The sequence below is a fragment of the Nerophis lumbriciformis genome, linkage group LG18 (genome assembly GCF_033978685.3).
Source record: "Nerophis lumbriciformis linkage group LG18, RoL_Nlum_v2.1, whole genome shotgun sequence".
NCBI lineage: Eukaryota > Metazoa > Chordata > Actinopteri > Syngnathiformes > Syngnathidae > Nerophis > Nerophis lumbriciformis.
Window position 1 is genome coordinate 10,925,960 of NC_084565.2, and position 21,541 is coordinate 10,947,500.

At 39.7% G+C, this 21,541-nt stretch overlaps 1 protein-coding gene across 2 annotated transcripts in view; it reads left to right on the top strand.

Moving 5' to 3' along the window:
- igsf21a (immunoglobin superfamily, member 21a) overlaps positions 1–21,541 on the top strand; it is a 695,152-nt gene that overhangs the window by 604,765 nt on the left and 68,846 nt on the right. The gene's annotated exons all lie outside the window — the stretch shown is intronic.

A 21,541-nucleotide genomic window follows, 5' to 3' on the forward strand; every position in this document is an offset into this window, starting at 1 on the left:
ACCGATACCGATATATACAGTCGTGGAATTAACACATTATTACATACTTGCCAACCTTGAGACCTCCGATTTCGGGAGGTGGGGGGTGGAGGGTGGCGGGGGGGCGTGGTCAGAGGCGTGGTTGGGGGCGTGGTTAAGAGGGGAGGAGTATATTTACAGCTAGAATTCAGCAAGTCAAGTATTTCACACACACACATATATATATGTATATATATATATATATATATATATATATATATATATATATATATATATATATATATATATATATATATATATATAAGAAATACTTGACTTGGTGAAGTCAAGTATTTCATATATATATAGTCAAGTATTTCATATATATATATATATATATATATATATATATATATATATTAGAGATGCGCGGATAGGCAATTATTTAATCCGCAACCGCATCAGAAAGTCGTCAACCATCCGCAATCCACCCGATCTAACATTTGATCAGAACTGCATCCGCCCGCCATCCGCCCGCACCCGCCCGTTGTTATATATCTAATATAGACGATGCAAGGCATTAGTGAGGTTATAAAGCTTTTGCCTGTTAAAGAAAGGAGACTGATCCAACGCAGCACAGACATTCGCGTGCCACGCTGTCACGACCCAGACGCACACCAGTGCGCAATCATATGGGAGCCGCGCTGAGCGCACCTCCAAGCGCGTCTCGCTGCCGGCGACGGCCGGGTATATGGGCCCGACGCTCCAGCGCCATCCATTTTCAGGGCTAGTTGATTCGGCAGGTGGGTTGTTACACACTCCTTAGCGGGTTCCAACTTCCATGGCCACCGTCCTAGCTGCTGTCTCTATCAACCAGGGTGAGCCCCACCCCTTTCGTGAGCGCACTGCGCGCGGAGTGACCCCTGTTACGCGCCCCCGGCAACAGGGGTGGCGGGCAGGTAAGCTGCGCGGGCGGAGCGCGCGGAGTGACCCCTGTTACGAGCCCCCGGCCACGGGGGTGGCGGGCAGGTAAGCTGCTTACCTGCTGCGCGTGACGCCGGCCGCTGCGAAGGCGGACGAGGCGGGGTGTCGGTGCGGTGGGCGCGGTGGTGACCCTGGACGTGCGTCGGGCCCTTCTCGCGGATCGCCTCAGCTACGGCTCCCGGTGGGGCCCTCTCGGGGGAAGGGGCCTCGGTCCCGGACCCCGGCGAGGCGTCGGGGGCCTTCTCCGCTCCGTAAAAGTGTCCATCTCTTTTTTTTTTTTCTTCTGTTGTGGCATATGCAGCAGGTGCCTGCTCGTTTTTCGTATGTGGGTAACAACATTTAACTATGTATATATTGTAATGTTCCCAGGAACGTAGGCTCATAGACTTATTCGTTTGTCTCGTATTTATTGTAATAAGATGCAATGTAACCACACAACAGCTCCAATGTGCGTCTCCCCTCTTTCCCTTTCTCTTTCAAAACTCGAACTAACACTTCCTGTCAACAACGTCACTTCCCTAACTTGCCCGGAAGTCCCGCCCCCCAGCCAAAGCCATTGGCTAACACCCCGTAGCTAGCCGCTACATCATATTTCCCAATTGGTTTAACTGCCACCCGCCTGAATCTATTTAAAATCTAATTTTTTTTTATTTGAATCGCCCGACCCGACCCGACCCGACCCGCTGATAAAATCTAATTTTTTAAAATTTCATCCGCCCGATTCGCGGATAATCCGCGGACTCCGCGGTTGTGCCCGCAAACCGCGCATCTCTAATATATATATATATATACCGTATTTTCCGCACCATTAGCCGCACCTAAAAACCACAAATTTACTCAAAAGCTGACAGTGCGGCTTTTAACCCGGTGCGCTTTATATATGGATAAATATTAAGATTCATTTTCATAAAGTTTCGGTCTCGTAACTACGGTAAACAGCCGCCATCTTTTTTCCCGGTAGAACAGGAAGCGCTTCTTCTTCTACGCAAGCAACCGCCAAGGTAAGCACCCGCCCCCATAGAACAGGAAGCGCTTCTTCTTCTACTGTAAGCAACCACCCGCCCACGTAGAAGAAGAAAAAGCGCGCGGATATTACCGTACGTTTCATTTCCTGTTTACATCTGTAAAGACCACAAAATGGCTCCTACTAAGCGACAAGGATCCGGTTCATGAAAAGACGCAATCTCTCCATCCTCACACGGATTACTATTTCACAGCAACTGATATTCCTGTGAACCGCACTGTGGATACAACGGGAGCACGTACGGTGAATATTCGCACCACAGGGAATGAGAAGTCGTCCTTCACTGTGGTTCTAGCTTGCCATGCTAATGGCCTGAAACTTCCACCCATGGTGATATTCAAAAGGAAGACCTTGCCAAAAGAGACCTTTCCAGCCGGCGTCATCATAAAAGCTAACACGAAGGGATGGATGGATGAAGAAAAGATGAGCGAGTGGTTAAGGGAAGTTTACGCGAAGAGGCCGGGTGGCTTTTTTCACACAGCTCCGTCCATGTTGATATACGACTCCATGCGCGCTTACATCACAGATGGTGTCAAAAAACAAGTGAAGCACACAAATACAACACTCGCCGTCATTCCGGGTGGATTAACCAAAGAACTCCAACCGCTGGATATTGGTGTCAACAGGGCATTCAAATCACGACTGCGAACGGCGTGGGAACAATGGATGACCGAAGGCGAACACACCTTCACTAAGACAGGCAGACAGCACCGGACGACATACGCCAACATCTGCCAGTGGATCGTAAATGCCTGGGCAGATATTTCGGTCACAACTGTGGTCCGAGCTTTCCGGAAGGCAGGATTCACAGAACTGCTGGACAACAGTGACACTGACTCCGATGACTTCGACGAGACGGAACCGGCCATTTTGGATCCCACATTTGCCCAACTTTTCAATTCGGACACCGAAGACGAAGAATTCGAAGGATTTACGAATGAAGAATAACTTCAGAAAGTGAGCGCTATGTTTATTTTGTGTGTTGTGACATTAACGTTCGAGCAACATTATGTTGCTATTGCTCTGCACTATTTTGAATTTTACTATGTTTGTGATTGCACATTTGTGTACATTTTGGGATAGAGTTGTTAGAACGCTGGTTTTTAATATATTATTAAAGTTTGACTGACCTATCTGACTGTTTTTTTGACATTCCCTTTAGCGCAGCGTAGGCGCGGCTTATAGTCCGGGGCGGCGTATAGGTGGACAAAGTTTTGAAATATGCCATTCATTGAAGGTGCGGCTAATAACCCGGGGCGGCTTATAGTGCGGAAAATACGGTATATATATATATATATATATATATATATATATATATATATATATATATAAACAGTATAAGAAATACATGACTTTCAGTGAATTCTAGCTATATATATATATATATATATATATATATATATATATATATATATATATATATAAGAAATACTTGATTTTCAGTGTTCATTTATTTACACATATACACACACATAACACTCATCTACTCAATGTTGAGTTAAGGGTTGAATTGTCCATCCTTGTTCTATTCTCTGTCACTATTTTTCTAACCATGCTGAACACCCTCTCTGATGATGCATTCCGCTTCGTCTCCTTGTTGTGTGCGCAGTTGTGCACTGCACTCTCTAAAAGCCGTATATGTTATTGTCACATATGCATGTACACTAGATGGCAGTATTGTCCTGTTTAAGAGTATCACAACATTGCTGTTTACGGCAGACGAACTGCTTTACGGTAGACAAAACGTGACTGCTGTTGTTGTGTGTTGTTGCCGCGCTGGGAGGACGTTAATGAAACTGCCTAACAATAAACCTGGAGGGGGCGTGGCCTCCAGCTCCGCCAGAATTTCGGGAGATTTTCGGGAGAAAATTTGTCCCGGGAGGTTTTCGGGAGAGGCGCTGAATTTCGGGAGTGTCCCGGAAAATCCGGGAGAATTGGCAAGTATGCATTATTATGCCTAATTTGGACAACCAGGTATGGTGAAGTTGAGGTCCTTTTTAAAAAAAATCATTAAATAAAATAAGATAAATAAATTAAAAACATTTTCTTGAATAAAAAAGAAAGTAAAACAATATAAAAACAGTTACATAGAAACTAGTAATGAATGAAAATGAGTAAAATGAAGTGTTAAAGGTTAGTACTATTAGTGGAGCAGCATCAAGGACTGTATCCCTTGCAGACTGTATTCATATATATTGATATATAATGTAGGAACCACAATATTAATAACAGAAAGAAACAACACTTTTGTGTGAATGAGTGTCAATGGGAGAGGGAGGTTTTTTGGGTTGGTGCACTAATTATTAGTGTATCTTGTGTTTTTTATATTGATTTAATAAAAAAAATAAAAATAAAAAAACAATACCGATAATTTAAAAAAAAAACGATACTGATCATTTCCGATATTACATTTTAAAGCATTTATCGGCCAATAAGCCGATATTATCGGACATCTCTACTCACAACCTACCCATCTCAGGGCGGACACTCTAACCACTACAATGTTACACTCTTACATTTCATGTTCGGAAAGGTATAGAGGAACGCAGGTAAATGGGGATTCATCCATTTCGCCTCTTGCCGAGATTTTGCTGACGTCCCGCCCATTAAATACACCTGGTGATCAAGCTAGCTCTGTTCTCAATTGGTACTCGGGGCCATTTTTCCTCTCGCGAAGAATAAATCCCCTATGCTTGCATTGTGTTCGGCTGTACGACTGGTTCAAATCGCGAAAAGGATAAACGTTTCTTCAGAGTTCCTCGAGAGGTAATCAAAAAAGCAGAAAGAGTGCAAGATTTTATGAAAGAAGTCAAGAAAAGTAGCTGACATGAGTTTGCAGTGATCACTTTGTTAAACGTTTGTTTGATATACTTTTAAAGTTTATTATTTCCTTTGAAGTATTATCTTGATATTATTTGTATTTTTTAATACACAGGTTTGCTACAAGTTTTTCAAAAAGCACCAACTTGGTGAGTCTAAATAAAAGAAAGCACATGTGAACAAAATCTAAAAGAGTTAAGTTTCTACCAAACACAACAATCATAAATGAATCTTTCAGCTCATACACAATGTTGACATCTATAGTTATATTTTGATAAACAATCATAAATGAATCTTTCAGCATGTACACAATGTTGACATTTATAGTTATATTTTGATAAACAATCATAAATGAATCTTTCAGCACGTACACAATGTTGACATCTATAGTTTTATTTTGATAAACAATCATAAATTAATCTTTCAGCACGTACACAATGTTGACATCTATAGTTATATTTTGATAAACAATCATAAATGAATCTTTCAGCATGTACACAATGTTGACATTTATAGTTATATTTTGATAAACAATCATAAATTAATCTTTCAGCACGTACACAATGTTGACATCTATAGTTTTATTTTGATAAACAATCATAAATTAATCTTTCAGCACGTACACAATGTTGACATCTATAGTTATATTTTGATAAACAATCATAAATGAATCTTTCAGCATGTACACATTGTTGACATTTATAGTTATATTTTGATAAACAATCATAAATGAATCTTTCAACACGTACACCATGTTGACATCTATAGTTTTATTTTGATAAACAATCATAAATTCATCTTCAAGCACATACACAATGTTGACATCTATAGTTATATTTTGATAAACAATCATAAATGAATCTTTCAGCATGTACACAATGTTGACATTTATAGTTATATTTTGATAAACAATCATAAATGAAACTTTCAGCACGTACACAATGTTGACATCTATAGTTTTATTTTGATAAACAATCATAAATTAATCTTTCAGCACGTACACAATGTTGACATCTATAGTTTTATTTTGATAAACAATCATAAATTCATCTTCAAGCACATACACAATGTTGACATCTATAGTTATATTTTGATAAACAATCATAAATGAATCTTTCAGCATGTACACAATGTTGACATTTATAGTTATATTTTGATAAACAATCATAAATGAATCTTTCAGCACGTACACAATGTTGACATCTATAGTTTTATTTTGATAAACAATCATAAATTAATCTTTCAGCACGTACACAATGTTGACATCTATAGTTATATTTTGATAAACAATCATAAATGAATCTTTCAGCATGTACACAATATTGACATTTATAGTTATATTTTGATAAACAATCTTAAATGAATCTTTCAGCACGTACACAATGTTGACATCTATAGTTTTATTTTGATAAACAATCATAAATTAATCTTTCAGCACGTACACAATGTTGACATCTATAGTTATATTTTGATAAACAATCATAAATGAAACTTTCAGCACATACACAATGTTGACATCTATAGCTATATTTTGATAAACAATCATGAATGAATCTTTTCGCACATACACAATGTTGACATCTATAGTTATGTTTTGATAAACAATCATAAATGAATCTTTCAGCACGTACACAATGTTGACATCTATAGTTATATGTTGATAAACAATCATAAATGAATCTTTCAGCACGTACACAATGTTGACATCTATAGTTATATTTTGATAAACAATCATAAATGAATCTTTCAGCACGTACACAATGTTGACATCTATAGTTACATTTAGATAAACAATCATAAATGAATCTTTCAGCACGTACACAATGTTGACATCTATAGTTATATTTTGATAAACAATCATCAATGAATCTTTCAGCACGTACACAATGTTGACATCTAAAGTTATATTTTGATAAACAATCATAAATTAATCTTTCAGCACGTACACAATGTTAACATCTATAGTTATATTTTGATAAACAATCATAAATGAATCTTTCAGCACATACACAATGTTGACATCTATAGTTATATTTTGAAAAACAATCATAAATTAATCTTTCAGCATGTACACAATGTTGACATCTATAGTTATATTTTGATAAACAATCATCAATGAATCTTTCAGCACGTACACAATGTTGACATCTATAGTTATATTTTCATAAAGACGGGAAAACAAGCTATTCGTAAACAGTGCGTGCAACAACAACAACATACATGGCAGTATACGCGAAGTTAAATCATGAAATACAACCATACCTTTCCAAAAACGATACATATGTACCCAGGAGAGTGTTGATACCAACGTCCTTGACCCAGACACACAAAGAAGTTGTAGACCTCCATGCTTTTACAAGTTTCATCTGTTTTGTCCTGTAGAATGATGTCTGGAGCACAATAGTTCATACGTCTGGGAATGCGACTGTTCCCAGATCACTCTTGCAACAACTAACCTGTCTCACAACGGTCTGATCCCAGCACCCTTGATATTACTCAAAAAATATTTTTTTAATAAAGTATAGGGACCCTGGCATAGTTTGATTTTATTGCTCGTATTTGCTTTTTGCAGGAAGATTTAAGACTTGTTTGTACTCAGATAGTTGACGCGCTGCTTGCTTGGTCAACCAAGCCATCTTGACTTGGTTGACCACCACTGTTTTTCACTCTCGGGAAGAAGTCACTTGACGGAATACAATAAAGCACTCAAAAAAAACTGCCAACTACGCTCCATTTATCATATCAATTGTCTTTATTTTCAAAAGACTAAACAATTGCAGGGTTTATATTCATGCGATCAAAGATTGAATTGACTGAAGAACACAACAGTCAACTTTTAGGGGGAAAGTACTTGTTTTTATCTGTTATCCAGGAGATGAACATACAAAGCCTCTCTGTTTTTTTTGCTAAAACACAAACAAAGATGGCTCCTACCATTTCCAATTAACACTTCAAAGGTGAAACGTTGGCGGAGTTCTTCCACGGACAAGCAGCCTGATCTCTGAGAATCAGACATTCCACCTCGGGATGAGAGCAAGAATCCAGATTTAAACTTTGAACTCTACAGATGCGATCCAAAACGTAATCAGGCCATGATCATCTGGAGGTCTACCTGTGTGTGATTCTTCTCCAACCGACGTTGGCTTCACCATCTGTTTCCGTTGAGTTGTTGCTGAGTCCAGTGTTGCTTTGGAGGCGTGTTCACTTCCCCGTGTGCCAGGAAAATTACCGACCAGAGTCCTTATCTGGGTAATTAGGGTGGTTCTACAGAGTCTCAATTAGCGGAGAAGGGACACTCCTTTTTGCTGTAGCAACTGAATAAATACAGACTGACAGCAGGCCTTGGCGTCCTACTTATTATGTTCAAAATCTGGCCTGAGCAAAATCAAAAAGGCTGGCATCGTTCCTGATGTCCCCCGTCGTCAATCAGTCGAAACTTCCTGTGGACTTTCTGTAGACACTTCACGACTTCCATATTCTTGACTTGTTCTTAGATTCTCTGCTGGAATGTTTGACATGCTGCCGCTCTGTTATCGAAGCAAAGCTAAATGTTTAGCTCATATGTGAAATCTTAGCTAACTTCTAAGGTCTTTTCTGGGCCATCATGAACTATTTATGTACTCAAAGTAATATGAAAACTTTTATTTATCACCACCGCTTTCTTTTGATATTTGCTGCTTACGGCACAGGGGTGGGACCAGATTAGCTTTTCTTTTTTTGGACGGGTGATCACTTGAGCAAAATGTGTGGAATTGAAACTGTGAGACTTCAGCTCAATGAGCATCCAAAGCGTGCGGATTATACCTGATCCGGTCTGCGAGATGTGTTTGCTAAAAATGAGCCCCACATTTTCATGAAAGAAGCTGCTGTTCTAATAGTGTCCACTGGATAGTTTGTATTCATATGGATATTAAAATCCCCCATTATAATTATGTTATCTGCGTGCGTCAACTGGACAAGAGACAAACTCTGAAAATTCACTGATAAAGTCAGAATAGCTGTTGTAATTGTGTCCACTGGATGTCTCAATAGCAATTATGTTAGGCAAGCAAACGGTTTATACCTGGGGCCAAGCAAGAGGTACACAATAAAGTGTGACTGCGGCTCTTCCCCCTCGACATAACTAAAACGAGTAACCTACCGTTTTACATCTTCTGCCTCGAACAAATCGTTATTTAGCACCCTCAACCTTCGTAAATAGTTTCTACCTCCGTTTGTATGGTTTGTTGAATTAGCACAGGGTTTATATGTGGACATGACAAATGAGGTATTTGATACCTAGAATAGTTTTTATCCATTTATTATTTATTTTGTTCAGTCCCAGATAGGCTGTGACTTAAAAGTGTAATAGCTCTGTAGATACACTTTGAGGTGGTGACAAGCACTAGATCTATGGTATTATTGTTGCGATGCGTGGGTTCATTTATTATTTGTGTAAGGCCACAGCTATCAATTATAGTCTGAAGCGCCACACACGGAGGGTCTGGTGGAGTATTCATATGGATATTAAAATCCCCCATTAGAATTATACTATCTGCGTGCGTCACTAGATCAGCGACAAACTCCGAAAATACACTGATAAAGTCCGAATAGCTGTTCTAATTGTGTCCACTGGATGTCGCAATAGCAATTATGTCAGGCAAGCAAACAGTTTATACCAGGGGCCAAGCAAGGGATTCCCCTCGACATAACTAAAACGAGTAACCTACCGTTTTACATCTTCTTCTTCGAACAAATCGTTATTTGGCACCCTCAACCTTCGTAAATAGTTTCTACCTCCGTTTGTATGGTTTGTTGAATTAGCACAGGGTTTATATGTGGACATGACAAATGAGGTATTTGATACCTAGAATAGTTTTTATCCATTTATTATTTATTTTGTTCAGTCCCAGATAGGCTGTGACTTAAAAGTGTAATAGCTCTGTAGATACACTTTGAGGTGGTGACAAGCACTAGATCTTCTATGGTATTATTGTTGCGATGTGTGGGTTCATTTATTATTTTTGTAAGGCCACAGCTATTAATTATAGTCTGGAGCGCCACGCACGGAGGGTCTGATGGGGTATTCATATGGATATTAAAATCCCCCAGTAGAATTATACTATCTGCGTGCATCACTAGATCAGCGACAAACTCTGAAAATACACTGATAAAGTCCGAATAGCTGTTCTAATTGTGTCCACTGGATGTCGCAATAGCAATTATGTCAGGCAAGCAAACAGTTTAAACCAGGGGCCAAGCAAGGGATTCCCCTCGACATAACTAAAACGAGTAACCTACCGTTTTACATCTTCTTCTTCGAACAAATCGTTATTTGGCACCCTCAACCTTCGTAAATAGTTTCTACCGCCGTTTGTATGGTTTGTTGAATTAGCACAGGGTTTATATGTGGACATGACAAATGAGGTATTTGATACCTAGAATAGTTTTTATCCATTTATTATTTATTTTGTTCAGTCCCAGATAGGCTGTGACTTAAAAGTGTAATAGCTCTGTAGATACACTTTGAGGTGGTGACAAGCACTAGATCTATGGTATTATTGTTGCGATGCGTGGGTTCATTTATTATTTGTGTAAGGCCACAGCTATCAATTATAGTCTGGAGAACCACGCACGGAGGGTCTGATGGGGTATTCATATGGATATTAAAATCCCCCATTAGAATTATTCTATCTGCGTGCGTCACTATATCAGCGACAAACTCTGAAAATACACTGATAAAGTCCGAATAGCTGTTCTAATTGTATCCACTGGATCTCGCAATAGCAATTAAGTCAGGCAAGCAAACAGTTTATACCTGGGGCCAAGCAAGAGATTCCCCTCGACATAACTAAAACGAGTAACCTACCGTTTTACATCTTCTGCTTCGAACAAATCGTTATTTGGCACCCTCAACCTTCCTAAATAGTTTCTACCTCCATTTGTATGGTTTGTTGAATTAGCACAGGGTTTATATGTGGACATGACAAATGAGGTATTTGATACCTAGAATAGTTTTTATCCATTTATTATTTATTTTGGTCAATCCCAGATGGACTGTGACTTAAAAGTGTAATAGCTCTGTAGATACATTTTGGAGGTGGTGACAACCTGGACAAACACTAGATATATCGTATTACCGTTGCGATGAGTGGGTTCATTTATTATTTGTGTAAGAGCACAGCTATCAAATATAGTCTGGAGCGCCACACACAGAGGGTTTGATGGGGTATTTATATGGATATTAAAATCCCCCATTATAATTATATTATCTGCGTGCGTCACTAGATCAGCGACAAACTCTGAAAATACACTGATAAAGTCCGAATAGCTGTTCTAATTGTGTCCACTGGATCTCGCAATAAAAATTATGTTAAGCAAGCAAACGGTTTTGATGATTATGGCTTACAGTTCATGTATAAAACTTGAATTGAATATCTCAGAACATCATTTTCAAAAACTGGAAGCCATGATCGTCAAAACTATAAAAAAATAAAGGCGTGACTTATCTCACTTTTCATGTACTGAGTTAATATCACATAAATAGTTTCACATTGAAGTTAAATTGATGACATGAACTTTTACACAATATTCTATTTTTTTAAGTTCCACCTGTATAATAGAATGAATGGGGGAAAATATCGTTGAAAGAAAAATGCAACTTTTCTCTGGCTGCAATTGAACACTCACCTACCGAAAATCAGGAGCACTGTGGCAAATAGCTGCAAGTTTTTCATGAAAAAATTCGCTTTAGAAGCAATTCTCGATTCAATTTTTTTTTTTTATTCTCATTGGGTGCCACTTCTATGATCATCTACATTCCTTCATAAAATAAATAACCAGCTCTGATAAACTTATATACTACTTCAAAGAAAATGTTTTATTTTTTTTTAAATAACATTTTGCCCTAACATTTAATAAAGCCAAATACAAATAAGGCAAAAAGAGAAGTGCAGTATACTTATTATTTTCTAAAGTAAATCTGCACAGCAGATGTAGATCGTCTAAATCAACAATATGGTTTGTGGCTGAACAGGACAGATAAAAACATAAAATAAAATAAATAAATAAATAAATAAATAAATATCGATTAAGAATCGTTATAATATAAATGAGGGATTTCTAATCACTGCTATGTTGGAATTATTATTAATATTGATATTGTTGTTGATAGTATTCGTTTTTTGTTTGACTACTTTTGGATTGTTTTGTGTCATGTTTGTGTGTCCTCTGTTGATTGCTATTCTGAATGTTGCTGGGCCAGTTAATGGGCGTAGCAAATGTCCCAGTGAACCCCGTAAGATCCAATCAAAACATCTGGTCTTACATGCTAGCATTAGCTGATAGCCTGCAAGACATAACTATGGTCTTCCAATGTTTGGTTTTGGAATTGGAAATGTATTGATATGGTATTATTGCGTATTATTTTGTTGGATTGATTAATAAAATAAAATAAAAAATAACCTGCAAAAATAAATAAATAAATAGAATTGTTACAAATAAGAATTGCGATTCATTTGAAAATATTTTTCAGACACCCCTAATTGATGCAGTTAGAACCGGTTCCGAACAAGAACCATTTTTTGATTCCCATACCTAGTTTAAACACTTCTTAGGTATCAAAAGAAAAGACTGGCACATTTAACTTCATGGCAAAGACTACTTCTCGGCTAAGGTAGTCTTTACACTACTGCCATTTAATGTCCTGGAATTGCAACTACATGCAAAGTCTGTTTTACAATACGGTACAATACTTGCAAATGAGACACAGAAGTGAACAACACAGCTCAGGGTTAAATGTTTTTAAGAATGAACATTTCTTAACTAAATTGAGCTCACACGAAAGTACCGACAATTGACTTGGATTCCACTGTGAAACATGCCTGCGACTACGTTCATTCAGTCAGCGCCTGTTTGATTAAGCGTTAAATAACATCTGATCAGATGAAGTGGCACGCATTCAAACAAAGTGATTTGGAAAAAAGAAAACTACTTCCGCTTCTCACGTTTCCTTGGGAACCAACAGGGCCTTCTAGAACAGTTTGTCAACCTTTTTTGAGGCAAGGCACATTTTTTTCATTAAAAAATCCGGAGGCACACCACCAGCAGAAAAGGTTAAAAAATGAAACTCCACCAGGTCATCGTGTTTTATTTTGAGGTTGTTGGTGTTTTCCTGTGTGTAGTGTGTTGCGTTTTGGACCAGTTGTTCCTCCCAGGGAATTCAAGTCACAAGTCGTTCCCAAGCTCTTTACGACACTTAAAGCTGAGTAGAAAAACCACCAGAGACAGAATAGGTATTTTGTAATATATTTGCAAAGCTTTGCATATACATTCAGACCAGTCCAGCATAGAACATTCAATCGCGTCGCCAAGATGGTCTGCCCCCCGAAAAAACCCTCTCCCCTCTTAAGTCCCTGGCAGTCATGTCTCTCTAGCCAAAACAAATGCCCATTATCGCTCTTTCTAACATTCCAAAGCTTCAAGGTTAACTCACACAGTTTACTTGCAGACAAACAGAAAGAGAACAAATGGAAAAACACGAGCTGTTTTCAAATATGACTATGAAAGAAAAGAAGTAACACTTAAATTCGGATATATGTAAATATCTGCCTCCGACAAGTGCTTTAGTTCTTGTCTTGCGCTCTTATTTTAGTGGCCCTTCCTGTTTTGTTGGTGTTTTCCTATAACGGCTTCATGTCTTCCTTTTGAGCGTGATTCCCCGCACCTGCTTTGTGTTAACAAGCAAGGCTATTTAAGTTGTTGCTATCATTCTTTGTGTGGACATTGTTGATGGTCACGTCATGTACGGATGTTTCAGTTTTTGCTGTCGTCCAGCATTCTGTTTCTGTTTACTTTGTAGCCAGTTCAATTTTACTTTCGCTTTGCAGAGCCATTACCTTTTCCTTTCCCTTTCCCTTTTGTTCATTTTTTGGTTTAAGCGTTACATACCTTTTTACCTGCACCCTGCCTCCCGCTGTGCTCTACATATTGGGATCACGACAAACCATCCTCGTCTCACCCGACACATTCCGACTTTTTACAAAGCAATGAACTACCTACTGACATGGAGTATTACATGGTTACCCTGCCAAGCTCCACACAGCACAGACACTAAGCAACACCACATTATTTGAAGATAATAATTATTGATTTGCAAAAAATATTTTTTGGACCAATTAGGTGAAGTTGCATAATTTCCCACGGCACACCAGACAATATCTCACAGTCGCGGCACAGTGGTTGAAAAACACTGTTCTAGAACAATTATAAATGGTTGATTTATATTTGCTAGTATACTAGCCTATTTAATCAACCATTTATAAATACACATTAGTAGGCTAAATTAACCTATTCAACATACTGTTCTAGAACAATCCCTGTGGGAGAGCAGTAGCTGTCACCCCCCAGGAAAGAAATATAGTTCATCACATGCAAAAGTGACTCATGGAGCTCCGGCGACATGAGCTGTCTTCACAACACTGAAGCAGAGCAGTAAATATTTTAGCAGCTCTCTCCAGCGAGTGTGATTAAACAAATCCACAACTCTTGCTAAATGTCAAAGCCGCTTACGTTTTGGCAAGTAGTTCTCTCCGTTTTTGCTTGAAATCTTTCATTCTTCACCACGACTTTTTGTTTGTCCCCCCCCCCACCCCCCCGAACCAGGTGAAGGAAAGCAGCCATCCAATCAGAGCACACTTGGAACTCCCGAAATTCAGGCACACAATATAAACAGCGTACCTGCCCAATAATGTTATAACTGTAGAATGATGGAGGGCGAGTTCTTGGTTTCTTATGTGGGTTTATTGTTAGGCAGTTTCATTAACGTCCTCCCAGCGCGGGAACAACACACAACAACAGCAGTCACGTTTTCGTCTACCGTAAAGCAGTTTGTCTGCCGTAAACAGCAATGTTGTGACACTCTTAAACAGGACAATACTGCCATCTAGTGCATTTAATGAAAGCACTTTTGTGCGTGCCACACAGCAATGCATCATCAGAGAGGGTGTTCAGCATGGTTAGAAAAATAGTGACAAATAGAACAAGGATGGACAATTCAACCCCTAACTCAACAATGAGTAGATAGATGAGTGTTATGTGTGTGTATATGTGTAAATAAATGAACACTGAAATTCAAGTATTTATTTTATTTATATATATATATATATATATATATATATATATATATATATATATATATATATATATATATATATATATATATATATATATATACATATATATATATATATATATATATATATATATATATATATATATATATATATATATTAGAGATGCGCGGTTTGCGGGCACAACCGCGGAGTCCGCGGATTATCCGCGAATCGGGCGGATGAAATTTAAAAAAATTAGATTTTATCAGCGGGTCGGGTCGGGTCGGGTCGGGTCGGGCGATTGAAATTTAAAAAAATTAGATTTTAAATAGATTCAGGCGGGTGGCAGTTAAACCAATTCGGAAATATATATACATAGTTAAATGTTGTTACCCACATACGAAAAACGAGCAGGCACCTGCAGCATATACCACAACAGAAGAAAAAAAAAAAAGAGATGGACACTTTTACGGAGCGGAGAAGGCCCCCGACGCCTCGCCGGGGTCCGGGACCGAGGCCCCTTCCCCCGAGAGGGCCCCACCGGGAGCCGTAGCTGAGGCGATCCGCGAGAAGGGCCCGACGCACGTCCAGGGTCACCACCGCGCCCACCGCACCGACACCCCGCCTCGTCCGCCTTCGCCGCGGCCGGCGTCACGCGCAGCATGTAAGCAGCTTACCTGCCCGCCACCCCCGTGGCCGGGGGCTCGTAACAGGGGTCACTCCGCGCGCTCCGCCCGCGCAGCTTACCTGCCCGCCACCCCTGTTGCCGGGGGCGCGTAACAGGGGTCACTCCGCGCGCAGTGCGCTCACGAAAGGGGTGGGGCTCACCCTGGTTGATAGAGACAGCAGCTCCCATATGATTGCGCACTGGTGTGCGTCTGGGTCGTGACAGCGTGGCACGCGAATGCTGCATTGGATCAGTCTCTTTTCTTTAACAGGCAAAAGCTTTATAACCTCACTAATGCCTTGCATCGTCTATATTAGATATATAACAACGGGCGGGTGCGGGCGGATGGCGGGCGGATGCGGTTCTGATCAAATGTTAGATCGGGTGGATTGCGGATGGTTGACAACTTTCTGATGCGGTTGCGGATGAAATAATTGCCTATCCGCGCATCTCTAATATATATATATATGAAATACTTGACTTGACGGGGGCCCACTCAAATAGCAGGTCTAATTACAAAAACAAACACTAATGAAAGGATTCACAAAAAATGATGAAAAACAAATGTACAGACAATTAATTACACAATGGTACGACAAATTCTAACTACATCAATAATAAATATGTTTCTTAAAGGGGAACATTATCACCTATGCAGACCTATGCAAGCGTCAATATATACCTTGATGTTGCAGAAAAAAGACCATATATTTTTTTAACCGATTTCCGAACTCTAAATGGGTGAATTTTGGCGAATTAAACGCCTTTCTATTATTCGAGTGGGATCCTAGCTGTAAATATACTCCTCCCCTCTTAACCACGCCCCCAACCACGCCCCCGCCCCGCCCCCCACCCCACACCTCCCGAAATCGGAGGTCTCAAGGTTGGCAGGTATGGTGGGGCCGCATTTTGGACCCCAAACTCTTCACCATGGCAGCGACCTGAGCCTCACTGAGGGCCTTTCTAGTTTGACTTAAAGTAGCAGTAGAGTGGAAAAACAAGTCGCCTCTATATTGAAACTATTATCATATATATATCTGATTTATGCATACTTGCCAACCTTGAGACCTCCGATTTCGGGGGGGTGGGCGTGGTCGGGGGTGGGGCGGGGGGCGTGGTTGGGGCGGGGCGTGGTTAGGGGCGTGGTTAAATATATATATATATATGTATATATATATATATATATATATATAAGAAATACTTGACTTTCAGTGAATTCTAGCTATATATATATATATATATATATATTTATTTATTTTATTATATATATATATATGTATATATAAATAAAATAAATACTTGAATTTCAGTGTTCATTTATTTACACATATACACACACATAACACTCATCTACTCATTGTTGAGTTAAGGGTTGAATTGTCCATCCTTGTTCTATTCTCTGTCACTATTTTTCTAACCATGCTGAACACCCTCTCTGATGATGCATTGCTGTGTGGCACGCACAAAAGTGCTTTCATCAAACGCACTAGAGTCTGGAATCTTCCATCTCTTCCTAGCATGGCCCAAAACCGGTCAATCTTTGCTTCCTGAGGAAGATCTTCAGTGCCAAGCATTTGGTAGTCCACTACTTCTTCCCGGAGGCTATCCAGGTCCAATCGCAGCTGCGGCTTGGAACTTACAAGCTGTTATGAGAGTAGCGTATGTGTGTGTGTGGCCCTTTAATAGGTGACGTCAGTGAGTGTGTGGGCGAGAGAAGAGAGGGAGGGGTAGCGTGAGTGCGGGCGGGGACTAGTTTGTTTTGTGTTGGATTGGCTGTGTGCAAGCAATCAATAAAGCAAGATTTGCAACTATTTGCCGGACTCAGGCAGGAAAGGTGCAACAAAGTGTATTTCTTCATCTTACTCGTCGTCGGCGTCGCCACGGCTGTATCTTCCTCGTTCTTCTGCTTCGTCTCCTTGTTGTGTGCGCAGTTGTGCACTGCACTCTCTAAAAGCCGTATATGTTATTGATGTTATAGATGGCAGTATTGTCCTGTTTAAGAGTGTCACGACATTGCTGTTTACGGCAGACACACTGCTTTACGGTAGACAAAAACATGACTGCTGTTGTTGTGTGTTGTTGCCGCGCTGGGAGGACGTTAATGAAACTGCCTAACAATAAACCCGCTGAAGAAACCAAGAACTCGCCCTCCATCATTCTACAGTTATAATGTGATTGGGCAGGCACACTGTTTATATCGTGGGAAAGCAGACTCAGGTCCGCATGGAGCTGGAGGGGGCGTGGCCTCCAGCTCCGCCTGAATTTCGGGAGATTTTCGGGAGAAAATCTGTCCCGGGAGGTTTTCGGGAGAGGCGCTGAATTTCGGGAGTCTCCCGGAAAATCCGGGAGGGTTGGCAAGTATGGATTTATGACACCAAAAGACTTCCAAAGGTTGAGATTAAATAGATATGATAAAAATAGTATCAATCTCACGGAGATTCCCGAGACATTTTGAGAGATAATGAGGAAGCCAGTCACGTGACGTAGAGGAGGAACCACAGATCCCTTCCCCATCAACAACAATGCTTAATCAAGCAGACTTAGTGAGAGCCAACAACGATTACTTTATATTTTTGAGCCCGAATACAAAGAGGATGAGTAATACGTTTTAGACGGATGTAGCTTTATTGTGACACTATAGCCTTAGCAGCATTGCTAGGTGCTAAACATACAAACTAACCATAGTAATTCTAAATAAAACATACACTTACTGTAATATTTCCACTCTCGCTGGGATGTCGACCGACGGCATGCTCACGTAATTCCGTTTGGATGAAGAATCAATCACAATCCTCACGAAGGGTTCAAAAAGTGGACCAGCCTGTTGTTCCATGGCCACATGTGTCTACTAGCAGGTGAGAGATGCATGAATTATAATCTAGAATTTACTTTTAGCAAGTTTGAGACCAAGCAGAAGCAGCCGCCACATTATAATGTGTCGACAATAGCAGCGTAAGCTAGCCTTAGCTCACTGCTATCGATGCGTCGCTGAAATAGTCCGTCTGCGTTAGCGCTTATAATAACAATATCACTCATATTTGTTTTATTTCCAGGTCAGGACATGTAAATGGAGTATTGTTGGCGCTTTCTGGATGTTTTTAGAGAGTATAATGCAGGGGTGCTCACACTTTTTCTGCAGGCGAGCTACTTTTCAATTGATCAAGTCGTGGGGATCTACCTCATTCATATATATAATTTATATTTACTTATTTATGAAATATATGTTTTTGTTAATAAGTTAAAGGTGTTTAATGATAATACAAGCATGTTTAACACATATAGTTAATATTGTTAATAAATTAAAGGGGTTTAATGATAATACAAAAATGTTTAACACATAGTTAATATTGTTAGTAAGTTAAAGGTGTTTAATGATAATACAAGCATGTTTAACACATATAGTTAATATTGTTAACAAGTTAAAGGTGTTTAATGATAATACAAGCATGTTTAACACACATAGTTATTATTGTTAATAAGTTAAAGGTGTTTAAAGATCATGCAAGCATGTTTAACACATATAGTTAATATTGTCAATAAATTAAAGGTGTTTAATGATAATACAATAATGTTTAACACATATAGTTAATATTGATAACAACTTAAAGGTGGTTAAAGATAATACAATCATGTTTAACACATATAGTTAATATTGTTAACAAGTCAAAGGTGTTTAAAGATAATACAAGCATGTTTAACACATATAGTTAATATTGTTAATAAGTTAAAGGTGTTTAAAGATAATACAAGCATGTTTAACACATATAATTAATATTGTTAATAAGTTAAAAGTGTTTAAAGATAATACAAGCATGTTTAACACTTATAGATTCCTTTCTTTCATGAAGACAAGAATATAAGTTGGTGTATTACCTGATTCTGATGACTTGCATTGATTGGAATCAGACAGTGGTGCGGATAACGTCCACATTTTCGAATGGAGGAGAAAAAAAGTCCTCCTTTCTGTCCAATACCACATGAAAGTGGTTGGTTTTTGGCATCTTATTTATCCAGCTTCCGTACTCTTTTGTATACACTTTACAAGAAATACATTGTCGGCAAACTCCGTAGCTTGCTAGCTTGTGCACAAGCTCATCTCAGAAGACCCTCGGGTGCCGTGAATGTCAATCAAGTGACGAAAGTGACGTCATAGTGAAGATTTATGATCGCTCATTTTTTGGACAATTTTTTTAATGCCTGGCTGGTGATCGACTGACACACCCTCCATGATCGACCGGTAGCTCGCGATCGACGTAATGAGCACCCCTGGTATAATGAGAGGAGCCATTTTAATGCATAAAAAAGCCAAGCATGTTTTCTTGTCTTACATAAGGATTGTGAATGATAAACAGCACATCTCTTTACAATGTTAGCATATTTCCAGTATGACTGACCTAATAATATGGTCAGAGTGCAGAATCGTTACTCCAGTGACGTAGAATCTAGATATTCGGAGCGGAATATTCAAAATGGCTGACTGAATTTGTGGCACCTTGTGACATTTTAGAGGGTATTTCCGCATACTTTGCAGATTGTAAACACACTTGGACATGGTCAACTTGTGTTTTCCACTCCACTGCTACTTTAAATGGACAATGAATTCGCCACTTCCTATGCATTCACACGCCGCGGCGCTAACGGGCTAAGTGCGCAGTACGCGCACGCTCTCGCCGCTGCTCGCTGATCTCGGTCAGGAAATGAATATAATAAATCTTTCAGTGATTCAATATCGCCACAGGAGACGGAGCGGCGGTGTGACAATGGACCCACGTTGTATTACACGCCTTGAATATTCATGAAGGGCAGCAGGCTGGCCGTACAAAGATGGCGGGGAGGCCTCGGGGTGTTGAAAAGGAGCGCTCCTCGTCCTCACACACCTGGATATCCTGCCACTACCACATTCTACGCAGCGTGTGTGTCTGAATATTTCAAAGTTGCTCTTTGCTGGGAGGCTCAGGGAGCAAAGGTGTGCAATATTAACCTTGTCTTTTACTTCCTGCGCCACATTCCAACCTTTGCCTTGGCAGCCTGACATCACCACAGAGCAGATGCTAGCTTCCACGTGTCCTGCTTTGGCCGCTACTCAATACGTCTTATCTGCAGAGGTGGCTTTACTGCGCCGCTTGCAGCCCTGAAAGGAATTTCATGGATGGGTTCACCTGGATGGATTCACCTGGATGGACCAGCGCCTGATCCAATAATGTACAGCATGCTGCTCTAGTTTCCTTTTTTTTTTTTTAAACAAAGCTGTTCATCCAGTTAACGTGACATGCGCGCTACCCTCCACTGTTCCTGTCTGCGGGGCAGCTGGCCACACCTGTTGGTGGCGCACCTGATGCACCTTATGTGTCCTTTCTTCAGGTGCTCCAATTCTTGACAAAGCCTTTTTTCATTTGTCTTTTTCTAATTCTCCCGTTGTCATAAGTAATGTGATATATATATATATATATATATATATATATATATATATATATGTATATATATATATATATATATATATATATATATATATGTATGTGTGGGAAAAAAATCACAAGACTATTTCATCTCTACAGGCCTGTTTCATGAGGGGGGGTACCCTCAATCGTCAGGAGATTTTAATGGGAGCATTCGCATACCATGGTTTATATAGGGCACAGAGTGGGTGGGTACAGGCTGGCCTAGGGGCGTGGTGATTGGCTCATGTGTTACCTAGGAGGTGTTTCCGTCTGTGGCGGCATGCTGATACAATTTCGCTGCGCTTGTTGAGGGATGACAGGTCTGGACGGTACATAATAAACAGTTTCTCTTTCAAGCATAGGTTGCATCTTTTATTACCACTATTGTAAGGTGTGCTGGATGCAAGAATTTGCCATGTTATTGAATATTCAACATTATTGTCTTTGAGGTCCCAAATGTGTTTGCTGAGTTCTGTGGTATTTCGCAGGTTTTTGTTCCTGAAAGAAGCCTTGTGATTGTTCCATCTGGTTTTGAATTCTCCCTCGGTTAATCCTACAT